Source organism: Juglans regia, chromosome 10 (genome assembly GCF_001411555.2).
Source record: "Juglans regia cultivar Chandler chromosome 10, Walnut 2.0, whole genome shotgun sequence".
NCBI classification, from domain to species: domain Eukaryota; kingdom Viridiplantae; phylum Streptophyta; class Magnoliopsida; order Fagales; family Juglandaceae; genus Juglans; species Juglans regia.
Genome location: NC_049910.1, coordinates 33,113,816 through 33,129,875, shown reverse-complemented (window position 1 = coordinate 33,129,875; position 16,060 = coordinate 33,113,816). Strand labels below are relative to the sequence as shown.

Genomic DNA, 16,060 nt, shown 5'->3' with positions numbered 1-16,060 from the left:
CAATAAAGACATCCAAGTCAAGCATATTTCAACCACTGATCAGATTGGTGATATATTCACAAAGGGACAAACATCTCCACAGTTTGCATTTCTAAGGTCCAAATTAATGGTCATCATGATCCCCATCAATTTGAGGGGGGGTGTTAGACCAAATCCTACTGGACTTCTCGAAAATACAGCACATCTTCATGAGCCTCTCAAGACAGCAACTACAACTGGAAATCTCGAAATTACAGAGCACATTAATGAGCATTCCAGAAATGAAATGTCAACCGGATCAACGTGATATGATTCTTGATTTTACTCCTTGATCCTCTCTTGTAAACGTTACCATAGTTTCCTCCTGTAAATCTGTTAGTTTCCTTTCTTTGTTTTGTAAAGATGTAGCCTACATATTGACTCTTGTTTTATTTAAACTGAATCAAGTGAATGAGAAATGTGAGTTGGCCTTCTTTGTTTGTATATGCATTGATTTATTTCTTACATTAATAACTGTGGAAAACCTTAGTAGACCCAATAGAGATAATTGTTGATCCTTAATTCAAAGTGGAAAAAAGCAACCCAATTCCATATTAGTTGGTTTGAAGTCATCAGAGAGCATCATGGCACTCGTTTTTCAGTCTTGGGATTAAATCCAAGCCAGAAAATTTGCAGGACACTGGCAATATTCTTGGCCATGAGTGAGCCAAGGAGATAGTAACAACTATTATGCTAAAGAGAGGTTATTGTGGATTTGCTTTCATGTCTTTTATGATCATCTTTTATTTCGTCTCACAAAGAAGACAGGCTTAAAAGACAATAGGGAAACAACAATGGTTTCATGGCTGCAGATTTTTCTATGATTTCACATTTCTTAATTAATGGTCTTGTATCAGTCCATGCCACCCAAGCTCATGAATGGGCCACAACCACTAGGCACAAAATCTGTAGAAGATGCTGAAATATGTTGTTGTTGTGCATATTCATAATAATCTGTTAGTTACTTAGCCTTGCTGCATTTCTTCAACTTTCAATCGAGCAAACCTCACTCATATAAATAAAAAACAGAGCAAAACTCTTTAGTATCTATAAGTTTTGCCATTAGCATATTGAGTTCAGACACACAGTCCATATCCAACAAAAAAGGACCGTATATTGATCAACTTACTAACAAAAGGGATATGAAAAACTATAGGTGATTAATACAAAAATGACTGAAACTCCAATTTTTAACAAAAAAATGACATCAGAACCTTCTATTCCAATGATGAATTCTCAACAACACAAAAGCCAGTCAGATGGTAAATAAGTGACTCGATGCTGCAGAGGCACAGATCAGAGAGAGAGAGAGAATTGAACATGCCTAGGTGACTAAATCCCGCATCACCTGACACCAGCATCTGGTCCCAAATACCAATTTCATTATATGATGAGACATAGCTCTGGGAGTACAATGGAAATTGATTTCAGATTGTACTGTCGGTGTGTATCAATCATCCAGGTAAGGTTGATGCTAAGCTAACTAATTAAAACACAATCAACTTTACCATCGGTAGCACTCCTATGCCCAAACAAGGAAAGTAATGGAGGCAAAACCTCAATTTATAGGCCCTGCTACCAACCACCCATGTCCAAGTTAGCAACTCTTCATCTATGTCGTTGTTATTTCTCACATGCATCCAGAAAGCCTTAAATCTATATGGAATATATCATATTGTGGCTTGAATGCCCCAATCAAAATGTGGGGGAATATAACCATGCAAGCCATAAACAGTGTGAATTGTAGAAATGACTAGAAATTAGACAGTTACGACACAAGATAATTGATGAATTATGCCATTTCATACAGTTACCACATCTTAAATGAACTCTATTGCAAAAGAAATTTGTGGCTGCCTTCTCTATTTCACCTCTACTTTTGATATCTGGGATGAACTTCAGGTTTGATATCTTCGTAGTGATGGCCCTCGTGTTTTTACCTTGGAGAAATCATCTGAGTTCTATTTCTCAAGGTTCAAAGTCTATCACTAAATATTTTAGTGGTTTTAAGACTCTTTGGGATGAATACATCAGTTATCGTCCTCCTCCTACTTGTCGCTGAGGAATTCTATAGACTTGTACTTGTGCTATTTTAGATAATCTTGCTGATCGCCAACAAGCTGATTATGCGATGAGGTTCTTGATTGGTTTGCATGATTCTTACTCATATTTGCGTAGTCAATTGCTACTTCTTCTCCACTACCATCCATGAGCAACTGGTCTTCCTCTTGATTCTCATGCCATGGTTGCCACACAACCCTCCAGACAAGTGCCTTCAAATGGTTTCAAATTCACCAAAGTCAAAGGCAAAGCTGATGTGCTTTGTTCTCATTGTGGCTATCCTGGTCATCTTGTAGATAAATGCTTTCAGATCATAGGTTATCCACCAGGATGGAGAGGTCCTAGAGGAAAAATATATCTTCCTACACAATCAGGAGGTGGTTTCGCTCTACGACTGCCCAATGCTCATATTGCTTCTTCTCTGGAGTAGAATTCCGTTGTCCCAAATATGTCTTTTTCTCAAGAGAAAATTCAAAATCTGCTTACACTTGCTAATAGCCTATCTAGCTCCACCATCAATCCAAATGTGGTAGTAAATACTGCTTCTACCTCAATCTCAGGTAATCATTCTACCTCTCTTTGTCATGATGCTTATTCTTTCACCAACCATTCCCCTTGGATTTTTGATACTGGAGCTACATATCATTTGATATGTTCTCGTCACATTTTTACTTCAATTCAGCTACCTACCAAACCTTCACTAGTTCACTTACCAAATGGCCAATCTGTTCCCATTAGTTTTACTGGAATTGTTATCCTTTCTTCTGACTTAGTCCTGCATAATGCTCTTTATGTTCCTTCTTTCAATATCAATCTCATTTTTGCTTCAAGATTGACTAAAGACTAGTCTCTTGGTTTTTTCTTTTTCCAATCTAAATGTATTTTGCAAGACCTTAACAAATGGAAGATGATTGGGCTTGTTGAAGTTCGATCTGGTCTATACCATCTACTAAATCTTCCTGCTGATACAAAGAAGAGATTGCTTGACTTAACCAGTTCATCTTCTATATCGTTGGCCAACACTACCTGCACTACCAATCCTGCTCTATGCCACTTTCATTTGGGACACCTTTCTCTTGCCAGATTATAAGTCATTAGTACTCTTGATCCTTCCGTAAAAACACCTCACAATCATGTATGTGAGATTTGTCCCTTAGCTAGACAAAAGAAATTACCTTTTCTTGTATCACACAATTGTTCAAATAAATTTTTCCAGTTAATTCATTTTGATATTTGGGGACCCTTTTCCACCAATTCATACTCTGGTGACAAGTATTTTCTAACAATTGTAGATGACTATACACGTTTCACTTGGCTTTATCTCATGAAAGCAAAATCAGATACTCGTTTTCTACTTATTACATTCATTGCTTATGTTCATACTCAATTCAATACCAAAGTTCAAACTCTTTGAACAGACAATGGCCAAGAATTCAATATGCCTATTGTTTATCAAGAAAATGGAATAATTCATCAATTATCTTGTGTGAAAACCCCTCAGCAAAATGGTAGAGTCGAAAGAAAACAGCAGCACTTGTTAAATGTGGCTAGAGCTCTTCTTTTTCAATCCAAATTATCTTTACCCTATTGGAGTGATTGTGTATTAACTGTCACACACCTCATCAATCGCACTCCTCCATCTGTGTTAAATAATCATACATCATATGCTCTCATTTTCCAAAACCACATGCCTACAATTTTCTTAAGGTTTTTGGTTGTTTATGTTTTGCTAGCACTATCACAAATAGTCGAGGTAAATTCCAACCAAAAGCTTCTAAATGCCAATTCCTATGCTATCCTCCTAACTCTCACTCTCAAAACCTTTATCTCCAGAAATGTAATTTTCCATGAATTTATTTTTCCTTCCATACCAAACACTACTCATACACCTTTTGTCTTCCCTAACTTTCCTCAAATATATAACTCCACAGTGCCTGCTCCATCTCCTTCTCCACCACCTTTCATCTCCCCAACTAATCCTATTCCTACTCCTGAGACTACCAACCTTAGAAGATCTAGGAGAGTTAGGCATCCTCCTGCATATCTACAGAATTTTTATTGTGGTAATACGACTCAGGTACCTTCAGCATCTCATGCTTTTTTTAGCTTCTGTATTCCCTCTTTTAGTAAGCCTTATTCTATCACTTCCTATCTTTCCACTTCTAGATTGTCTCCTAAACATAGAGTTTTTGTTGCTATTGTTTCATCTACTTTTGAACCTAAAACTTTCAAACAAGCTATCCCACATCCTCAATGGCAAGCTGCTATGACATATGAGATTAAAGCCCATGAATTAAATCATACTTGGGATCTTGCTACTCTACCTCCAAATAAGTCTGCAATAGGATGTAAATGAGTTTATCGTGTGAAGTTCAAAGCTGATGGAACGGTTGAAAGGTATAAAGCTCAATTAGTAGCAAATTGGTATTCTCAACAAGAAGGCCTTAATTTTTTTGACACATCCCTGTTGCAAAGATGACTACTGTGCGCACTTTACTTTCTGTTGCTGTAATAGAATATTGGCATTTACATCAACTTAATGTAAATAATGCTTTTCTACATGGAGATTTAAATGAAGAAGTGTACATGCAGCTGCCACCAGAGTACTCCTCTTCTATTGATCCTAGTGTCTACAAACTCAAAAAGAGCCTGTATGGTCTGAAACAGGCCTCAAGACAGTGGCTTTCAAAACTATCCTCATCTCTACTTCAGTTTGGTTTCACTCAAGGCAAGTCTGATTCATCTTTATTCATCAGAAAAACCTTAAGAAGTTTCATGGCTCTACTGATTTATGTTGATGATGTTATAATTGCCTCTGATAACCTTATTGATGTAGCCACTATGAAGAAGTATTTGCATGATACTTTCACAATAAAAGACTTGGGTGAACTGAAGTATTTTTTAGGAATTGAAGAGGCTCGATCATCCAAGGGCATTACTCCATGTCAACGTAAGTATGCCTTGGATATTCTGCAAGACAATGGTTTTTCTGGTTGTAAACCTGCAGCTTTTCCTATTAAATCTACTCTAAAGCTAAGTGCCAATTATTCATTTCCTCCTCTGTCCAATCCTGCATCTTATAGAAGACTTGTTGGTTGTCTCTTATACCTTACAATAACCAGACTAGACCTGGCTTATTCAGTGCAAGCATTAAGTCAATTCATGGCCAATCCTAGTAACATACATCTTCAAGCTACTGAAAGGGTTCTCAGATATATCAAGGCAACACTAGGTCAAGGCCTTTTTCTATCTGTAGCCTCTTCTTTACACCTGAAAGCTTATTCAGATAGTGACTGGAGAGGATGCCTCGACACTAGAAGGAGTGTCACTAGTTTCACAATGTTCATTGGAGATTCTCTCATATCCTAGAAATTGAAAAAGCAACCAACTGTCAGTAGTTCTTCTGCTGAATTTGAATATACAGCCCTAGCTTCTACCACCTGCGAGCTTCAATGGCTGATCTATCTATTGGCTTACTTACACATTGCTCATCCTCAAGCTGCTTTACTCTATACTGATAGTAAACCTGCCTCTGACATTGCTTCAAATCTTGTTCATCATGAAAGGACAAAACACATCCAACTAGATTGTCATCTTGTTCGAGAGAAACTACAGGAAGGTCTCATCGAAATCATCCACATTCCTTCCAAACATCAGTTGGGTAATATACTGACTAAACCACTTGGTTCTCTCAATTCTCATCATCTTATTCGCAAGATGGGACTGATTAACATCCATTCCCCTCTTGAAGGCGGGGTGTTGGAATTTTCAATCTCATATAGAAGCCTTGGAATTAAAGGCTCGAGAAGCCAAGCAGACGTCCAAAGATGAGAAGAAATATGTTAGTCAGTTAAGTTAGTTGGAGTTTTTGACATACAGTTAAGTTAGTTAACTAGCCAGGTGGCAGTCCTTGTATAGTGAAGTCAGTTGGCTTAAACCGCCATTATGTGTGTATAAATAGTAGTTTTGTATACCTATTGTATATTCATTCATTTGATTAATGAGAAATCATACTGATTTCCTCTCAAGACTTCTTCTCTAACTCTCTGTATACTAACCACAGTATATGGTGAAAGTTGTCGAAGCAAGCCAAAGAAAATTCTCCAAAATCTCAATCCACGCCCTGCTTCTTGGACTTGTAGGGGACAAAGGACGTGGCCTTGAGCATGCATCATCCTCAAGGTCATCACCACTCAAGGCATAGCCCTGGTTGTGCCTCTACCTCATGTATCTACCACCAACTGGTGTCCCACCCGACATAGTGATGCACATATGACAACTACACAAACAACATTGCAACACAATGAATCACTCCCTGACATTGAAAATGTATGAAAAGAATATTGTATTCTACTTACAATTATGATGTACAGTGTAACATATATATATATATATATATACACACAAAAGACAAGGAGCACTGAATGCCATAATCAAAGGAGTGATCGAGTCACTATACAAAAATATTACAAATAAATGCAATTGTCGTTGTTGTCATTCAGAATTGCATGATTTGCCGAATCTATCTCTTCATTGATTTTGACTTGATTCTTGGACACAGATGAATGGTTAACTTGAGCTGATTTGGTGGCAGGATTTGTGATTGCTGGAGTTGCACTGTCAGGCCCCTGGAAACTCATTGGGGAGGGACGAACGGTGAGTTTGGAGTAAAGTGAAGTGAATTTAGGTGCAACAAATGGTTTTGTTAGAATATCTGCCGATTAATCTTTTCTAGAAATGAAACGAACTTGTAATTGTTCAAGGCTAACTCTCTCACGAACAAAATAAAAATCAATAACATGTTTAGTACGGGTAAGAAAAATAGGATTAACTGAAAGATAAGTTGCTCCAATATTATCACACCATAATGTGGAAGGTTGATGTAAGTAAACACCAAGTTCCCAAAGAAGGTCTTGAAGCCAAATTAATTCAGCAGCAGAATTTGCTAAGGCTTTGTACTCAGCTTTAGTGCTAGAACAGGCAATAGTTTGCTGCTTACGAGAACTCTAGGAGATTAAATTATTTCCAAAGAAAAAAAGATAGCCACTGGTGGAGCTATGTTCATCAAGGCACCGAGCCCATTCAACATCAGAGTATGCTTGCAATAGAGAGGAAGGATTAGGAGTGATACGTAGTCCATGCATGGAGGTGGCTTTAAAATAACGAATGATTTGTTTGACTGCAGTCCAATGATTTACTATAGGACGGTGCATGTATTGACATACATAGTTTACAACAAATGACAAGTCAAGCTGAGTAAGGAGGACATATTGTAGAGCCCCAACTATGCTGTGCTACAACGTGGGATCATAAAAGCATCACTGTCAAACAAAGTGAGATTGTGAGCGGAAGCCATTCGAGTTGCAACAGGCTTGGCATTGACCATGTTGGTGTGGTGAAGAATGTCCTGAATATATTTTTGGTAACAGAGAAATAGTCCATCTGAATCAAAATGAGCCTTAATGCCCAAGAAATAGCTCAATTGGGCTAAGTCTTTAATATGCAAGCCAGACCGAAGATTGGTTAATAGATCATTAATATCATGCGATGATGACCTAGTGACGAGAATATCGTCAACATAGACAAGAACAAAGAGCTCCAAATTATTCTGACGAAAAATAAATAGCGAACTATCGGCCTTGGAAGAGAAAAAAACCAAGTTAAATAAGCTTGGAGCTTAGCTTGGAGAACCAGGAGAGTGGTTCTTGCTTGAGACCCTAAATGGCCTTACGATGCTGACAAACACGATCGGGGTACTGTGGATGAGAGAAGCCAGGAGGTTAAACCATAAAAATTGATTCCATGAGGTCACCGTGTAAAAATGCATTCTGCACATCAAGTTGGCGCACAAGCCATTTTCGAGTAACAGCAAGATATAAAACCAGTCAGATGGATTGTGGTTTCACAACGGGACTAAAAGTTTCTCCATAGTCAAGACCAGGTTATTGGTGAAAGCCCTTGGCTACTAACCAAGCCTTGTGACATTGAATGCTACGATTTGCATTTCTTTTGAGGCAATATACCCACGTACAACCGATGATGTTAATTCTTGGTGTGGCTGGTACAAGTCTCCAAGTTCCATTACGTAAGACAGCATCAAACTCATCATTCATAGTATGTCTCCATTCGGGATGCTTGGCTACAATTGTGAAGCAAGCGGGTTCTTGTTCAGTAGAAGGAGTGGCGGAGAGTAGCACACGAGGTGGATACAAAATAGTGCAGTCGGTTGGAACTTTAGGACACCTAATATTATTTTGTGATCTGTTGCGCATCTGATGAACACAAGGAGCCTCTGGTTCAGTAGAGTTGGTGGCAAAAGTAGTGATAGAAACTGGAGGAGGAGTTGTAGAGTTATCGAGCACATCATGGGAAGAAGGTGACACTGTTGAGTCACATGGAATTTGTGCATGCAAATCTTGCTGGACTTGAGCACATGGAGGTGAAGAAAAATGGGCTAGTGAAACCAGGAAATAAAAAAGTAATGTGGCTAAATTTGAATGGGCCAAGTTAGAAGTGTGTTCTGGGTTAAAACTTAACTCTAAGAAAGGGAAGCGTCCTTCATCAAATATAACGTTTTTGGAGACACGGCCTGAAGGAATATGAAGACACTGAAATTCCTTATGAGAGGAGCTATAGCCAAGAAACACATACATGTGTGACCTGAAATCAAGTTTATGAGAGTTATAGGGTCTTAAGTTCGGCCAACAAATAGATCTAAAAGTTCTCAAAAATATGTAATCAGGCTTGACTTGAAAAAGACATTCAAGAGGTGATTTATTTTTTTATCACTGGAGAGGGGAGTTGATTGATAAGAAAACAAGCAGTTTTGAAGGCATAGGACCAATATTTTTGTGGAACGTTTGCATGTGCCATGATAGCAAGTCCAGTTTCTACAAAATGATGATATTTCCTTTCAACAAAACCATTTTGCTCATGAGTATGAGGAAACAATGAGACAATGAATAATACTAAGAGATTGGAAAAATGTGTTTAGCCGTCTCTATTCCCCACCCCAATCAGTTTGAACTGATTTTATTTTGCAACCAAATTGACGTTCAACAAGCTTTTAGAATTGATAAAAAATGGGTTCGACATCAGATGTTTTTGTTAAAAGATAAAGCCATGTAAATTTACTGTAATCATCCAGAAAAAATACATAACCTTTAATCGATGGAACGGGAGATAAGCCCCATATATTAGAAAAAATTAAATCTAAAGGTTGTTGAGAACGAGAAGGAGATAAATAGACAGGCAAATTTTGACTTTTAGCTTGTTGCAAGAATTGCAAACAACAAAAGTTTTATTGCTAGAAATTGAGAATTTATTGGAAAATAAAATGTGCTTGACTAAACGAAGAAAATGATAACTGAGGTGATAATGCCAAGTATCCAGTAAGGCTTTTTCTCCGATGAATGCAGATTTGAGTGGTGCAAAGGATGATGATGGAGAGAAAGTGTAGACTCTGTCTTTAGTTGGCCCGCAATGGAGGAGGGTCCCGTTATTAAGGTCCTTCACACAAAACTGATAAGGATGAAATTCAAGAAAAACATGATTATCTCGAGTAAATTTGCTAAAGGATACCAAATTTTTTTCAATGGATGGAACATGTAACGGTTGATTCAATAATAAGTTTTTACAAAGAAAAGAAATTTGAGACGCACCAATATGTTGGATAGGCAAACCGACACCATTACCAACCCGAATTTGATCAGTTCCCACGTATTCATCAGCCTGCAACGTCAAATTGTTAAGATCCAAGGTGAGAGGGTGAGTTGCGGCTGTATCAGGGTACCAGCTGGGATCTGACTGAGGGGATGTAGTTGACATATGTGCTTGAATGTTGTTGGTCTGTTCAGCTTGATATGCAAAATCAAAACAATGATAGCACTTCGATGCCGGGTGTCCTGGTTTATTACGAACTTGATAGACAGGTCGAGAACCATTAAAAGATGATTTCTGATTTATGTAACGCCCTTGTCCTCTTGTACGCTAGTTCTAGGAATGTTTGCTGAAATTGTTGGAGTCACGAGTCCACCCATTATTTGAAGATTGCCTAGAATCTGTATTGGTAGTGGCGTTGTGAAGATTCAAGGAAGCATATTGTTGTTCCAAACAAAGCTCATAGTTGAGGAGATGCCCATAGGTCTCCTGTAAATTCATGGGCTCAAGCCTAGTAGTAATGGAAGTGATAAGAGGATCATAATTTATTCCAAGTCCAACCAAGATGTAGTTGATCAACTCACAATCAGTGAGTGGTTGTCCGATGGTTCCTAGAGCATCTGCATAGGACTTCAATTTTTTTAAATATTTAACAATAGATTGGCTTCCTTTTTTGAAGGAAGCAAGGTTAACCTGCAGGTTGATGACCCTTGCATTGGATTGTAGAGAAAACATGCTCTCAAGAGCTTGCCACACTTCTCTTGATGTGTGAACACCAATAATCTTCTATGAGAGAATATATAATTGCAGAAAGGAGAAGTTGATCTTGTTGCTACCATAGATGGTGTTCTAGATTTTGAATAAATTTAGATGCAGTGCTATCAGTTGTAGTGCAAGCAAATGAATGGAAATGGAGAAGGAGTGGCGCCATCCACAAAACCATAGAGTTGTTGGCCTTTTAGATAAGGCACAAGTTGCACCCTCCATAATTATCTCGGTTTAGTTTGATGGAAATGAGATGATTGGCACTGGGCAAAGAAGCAGAGGTAGAGCTTAGGTTTGAAGATCAGGACGCCATGAAAAAAAATGACGTGTGTCTAAAGGGCTCTTGATACCATGAAAATGTATGAAAAGAATATTGTATTCTAATTACAATTATGATGTACAATGTAACATATATATACAAAAGACAATGAGCACAGAATGCCATAATCAAAGGAGTGATCGTGCCACTATACAAAAATATTACAAATAAATGCATTAGCCATTGCTGTCATTCAGAATTGTATGATTTACTAAAATTGTCTCGTCATTAATTTTGGCTTGATTCTTAGACACAGATGAATGGTTGACTTTAGCTGATTAGGTGGCAGGATTTGTGATTGATGGAGTTGTGTTGTCATCAACAAAAATTCTCCAATCACCAAGCCCACAGATGAATCCAATTCTCCACGAAGCTAGTATAGGATAACCAAACTCACAACATGTAGAAACAAAAATCTCGCTGCAGCATTAACAAAAGCTTCTCCGGTTTCAAAACACTAATGAAGTCCAATTCCAAAAAAGATTTAGCAAGTATCCGCAGCACTACACCACTCTCATACCCAGTCAATATCACCAAGAAGTTGGTTTCAAAATCTACAATAACCTCTATCAATTGAGTGCAGAAGCGACAGAGTGCAATAAACCACCACACAGCTTTCCAATCATCAATATCAGAATATCAACTCAAACCAAAAACTTACATACCAATTAGAAGGACAAGATGATAATATCAAAAAGTCATAGCCAATCACAACAAATCCCATTCCAAAATCCAATTATTTGTAAAATCCTTATCAAGAATTCATTCAATACAGAGAATCGAACACCTGGATGGGGAATTTCACGAAAGAGACCTGTTTAAAGCCTGAGGTACCGCACGAGGGAATGAATGCCTCGGATTCTTCTAACCCACATTCTGATATCAGATTCTGTTCGATTCCCCGATAGCAACTCCTCCGGTTTCTCTAACCCCAGTCTTCAATGCACAGAAACAGTAGTAAGAATAAAACAAGAATGACCTGTAATAAATAGAACTCAAAAAGGGCAGCACGGTCGTTTGGTCGAGAGTGTGTTTTCTATATGATGAGAGGGATCTGTGTGATAGAATGTTCAAGAATTTATTGCTCAAAAACAGATTCGATAGGGGAAGTTTGCAAGCTATACCTTTCGAGCAAAGAATGTTGGAGTAGAATCATCCATGATAAATTCAAAACGTAACACTAGCAATTCATTTTGTTTTTTGTTTTTTTTTCTCATTTTACTTTTTGTATAATGATGATTTTAATTTTTAATTTCAAATTTTAATAAGGAAGTCTTACTTCAATATATTATTAAATATTAACTTCAAAAAAATATATATGATTAAATATTAAATAATTCATCCGATTTGACATTTAGACAAATTGATTCGCTCTAATTTTGAATTTTGGGTTTTCTATATTAATTATTTTGAACATTTTAGCTTTTTTATTAATAAATAAACCTTTAATAATCTTAGGGATAGGCTCCGACCCCGACGGAGTCGGAATGCTCACCTTTGACCTTCGACCTCCACATGTACGTAGTAGGATATTTTATCCTAGATATCCACATAGTTATGTCATAAAATAATTTTAAAAATTGAACAAAATATTTGACATTGGCCCAATCAACAGTGTCCCGCCCACCAAGCCCCCTTCTCCCCCCAACTGACTCCAGCAAAACATATCTCATGCTCCCATCCTCAACCTCCATAACGTTATTTGGTACTTCTGTGCTACATCCAACATCATAGATGTAGAGTTCTATCGAGTCGGAACGTCTAATTGCAATATATTGGTAGATGAGATCTCAACCTGTTTGGCTATTGCGTTAAACTGGCAGAGCCATGGGGGGAAGCCCTCATATATCTCACAAGGTTTCTGACTTTAGTTGTAACGCCTCGGTCCCGCACGGGTCGGAGAGTTACTTCCTATCACTTAAACCCACATTTCAACAATATAAATATAGATTCCAAATTTCCAATATAATATAAAAATTTTGATTCAAACTAATTTTCTCAATATAACTAATTTTTCAACATGTCAAGTCATCATAATACAATAAAAAATTTCTTTATAAAAAATCGCCAATACTCATAAAAACTTTCTATGCATAATCCACTATACTTAAATCATCTCACCCAATACTTCATAATCTTGATCTTCAGTTAAACCATCAAAATATCTGAAAAATATTGTGGAGATAAGGGGTGAGTTATCAACAACTCAATAAGTAGAGAATTTATACTAGCATGTAAACGTGAACATTTATAAAATTCGGTATGCAGAATAAAACATTTATTTTCAGAATGCAGAAACAACATATTTACTTTCAGAATGAATAAACAAAACTTGTTACAAAACATCAGAGCGAAACTTTCAGAAAAACTTTCCTACTCAAAAAAATCATTTGGCATATCATAAACTAAGACATCATCTTCATATCATATCAGAGTATTGCGTAGGAAAAAATACCATGTTTAACCCCCATGATAGGATTATAAATCACTATTATATCCGTGGCTGGGCCGTATACCATGTTTCACCCCGTAGATTATAAACCATCATTATACCCGTGACTGGGCATTAACAGAAACAGAAACAGAACATAACAATATCAGAACCAGGTCATATTCAGATACAAAATTAGAAATTCATGACAAGGTTTTCATATGCCACATCATATCAAAACCGAATACTGAACAATTTCAGATCATTTCACATGTTCAAAATAAACAGAATCAAAACATCCTCATTTATTCATAGCAAAAACTTTTAGATTTTCATATTCGCTCTTTTTGCATAGTTTAGAAACAAAATACACAAAATTAGCTCATGTATACACCAGTCATGACAAAAAATACTTTCTCTTATATAAAATTTATGCATATGCAGAACAAACATCTGAGGTCGTTTTCAGATTTCTTTTAAAAAATAAACATGCATATTTTCAAAATCAACCTCATTTCATTTCTTTTATGTAAAACTAGTATATGAACCCCGCTTACCTGAGCTTCTTAGCTTTTCAGAAATTCTCCACAACAGTATTGAACAATTGTCAATCGTCACCTATACAAATTCATATAACTTAAATAAATCTCCAATGAACAGATAATCTCATATTACACCTGAAGTACCTATTTTAATTCCTTAAAAACCTAAAATTTCTCTTTATTCTAAAATACCATTACTTCATAAATTCCTCGATATCCACATACCTATTAAACTCAAAATATTTCTAAAATTGCATAATAATATTAATAATAAATACAATTATGCCATAAAATACATTTTTGATTTAAAGGCTCATTAAAACAAAAATGATTAAAGTAGGAGCGCAAATATTTCATTTAATAAAAAATAGAATAATTAGTTTCCCTTCAAAGAGTTCAAAATAAAAATCATGCACTACTATGTACTTCTAAAAAATATATATTAATACTAATAATATATTTCAAATATTTATTTAATTTGTATTTAAAACAAAACTCATACAAAATGAGTTTAATATATAAAAACTAAAACATGATCAATTTATAATTACTCTGTTAAAAGCATCAGTATACTGACTTAGTACTATAAGTCCATACTACTACGTCCAAATAAAAATGTTACTGCACGTAATATAATACTCATGATTTCAAACCCAATATACATAATCAACTCGTTAAAATATAAATCCATTAACCTAAACATTCGAAATAATATATTTGGTAACAAAATGGTAATAGTACACCTCATCTATTAGGTTAACCTAGACACAAAAATATTTCCTTTTTTTAAGTAAACTACCACAAAAACAGAGGATCAAGACGTGAGTGCGGCAGCAGCACTTACCCAAGGAAAACTAAGAGGCAGCGACACCGTGGGGGAAAGAGGTCGCAGCAGAGTTGGGTTGTGGTGGAAGGTGGCTATCCCGGCAGCGGTGCATTGAGAGAAAGAGAGTGAGATGAGCGAGAGAGAGAACCGAGAGTAATGAGAGAGAGAGAGAGAGAGAGACACCAGAGAAATGTAACATGGTGAGAGGGATACCGTGCAAGATATTCACCGAGGTAGCAATAGACGGTGACAGGGTGGTTGGGTCGGCAGCAAATCATGGAGTGGTTGGGCGTCAGCGTCGCTGGACTTCTCTTGTCGTGGCTAGCAGCACCAAAAGGGTTGAGTGGTGCTCTGTTTTGAGATGCAAAAATAAGGGTGTTTCAGTGAGGTTGAGTGTAGTCTTTTCCAACGTGGGTTCACGGCTGGCTATGGCAGTGAGGTCTGGGCAGATGTTTACGTGGGGTGGACGGAGTGGGCGGTAGAGGTAGTGATGTTGGCGTTGCAAGGCGGCTATGTGGAGGCTACGGAAGTTGAGACGTGGTTTAGTCTCGGCTTGATACTAGGTCTCACAGTGGTTGGTTGTTTTTGTGGTATTATCAAATGAGAGGGGGTTGGGCTATGGTGGCTGAGCAAAGATTTGTCATCCTGGGTCAGTTGTCTTTGGGCTGGGTCCGTGGTGATGTGACGCGGAGGTCCTACTGTGGAGAAACTTTGCTTTGTTTTTTTTTCTTGCTTAGCACAGGCCAGACCTCGGTGATGGTGGTATATGTTGTGCAAGGAGGAGCTGTGGTTTTCTTGTTTGTGTGGGGGAGGTGTTTTCGTGTGATGGAGGTTGGTAGTTGTGGCTGGGTGAATGCATGATGTGAAACTTACGTGCATGGAGGATAGCAGTTGCTGTTGTTGCCGCTTGATGGGCGTGAGCCGCGTTACTGAACATGGGGAGGGAAAGAAAAAATAATGTGATGTGCGATGAAAAGCAACTAGAGATAGATTAATTGAAATTCGAAAATAAAAAGGATGGTGCACGAGGCTGAATAATATATATATATATATATATATATATATATATATATATATAAAGAACATGAATTTAAGAATTTTAAAGAGAAAATGGACTCTAGAGTTGTAACCCTAATTCGTTTGAAATTGATAACTAACAATTAAAAAAAAAACAAAACATGGGTTGGATTTTCGTAAATAAAATGGGCCCGTAGCCGAAACCCAAATTTACTCATTAAAGCCCAAGTGAGCTTTTCATCCATATATATATAATCAAATGCGAGTTTCGTGTTGGGCTCTGGTGATACATTAGTAATGGAACTTCTCAAAAACTATAAGGTTAATAATATAAGCACAACATCGAACATGGATAAACTAGTTCTCACGAATGATATCCTCCTTGACCGTCGTATTCCGCCTAAACCAATCAATGACAGTGT

The 16,060-nt window shown here is 37.1% G+C and overlaps 1 non-coding gene across 1 annotated transcript; it reads right to left on the bottom strand.

Annotated features, from left to right (window-relative positions):
• Window positions 1-10,196: 10,196 nt before the first annotated feature.
• Window positions 10,197-10,335, bottom strand: LOC118349749. The gene has a single exon (XR_004802668.1). It is a non-coding gene; the product is annotated as a small nucleolar RNA Z247 (small nucleolar RNA).
• Window positions 10,336-16,060: the final 5,725 nt, after the last annotated feature.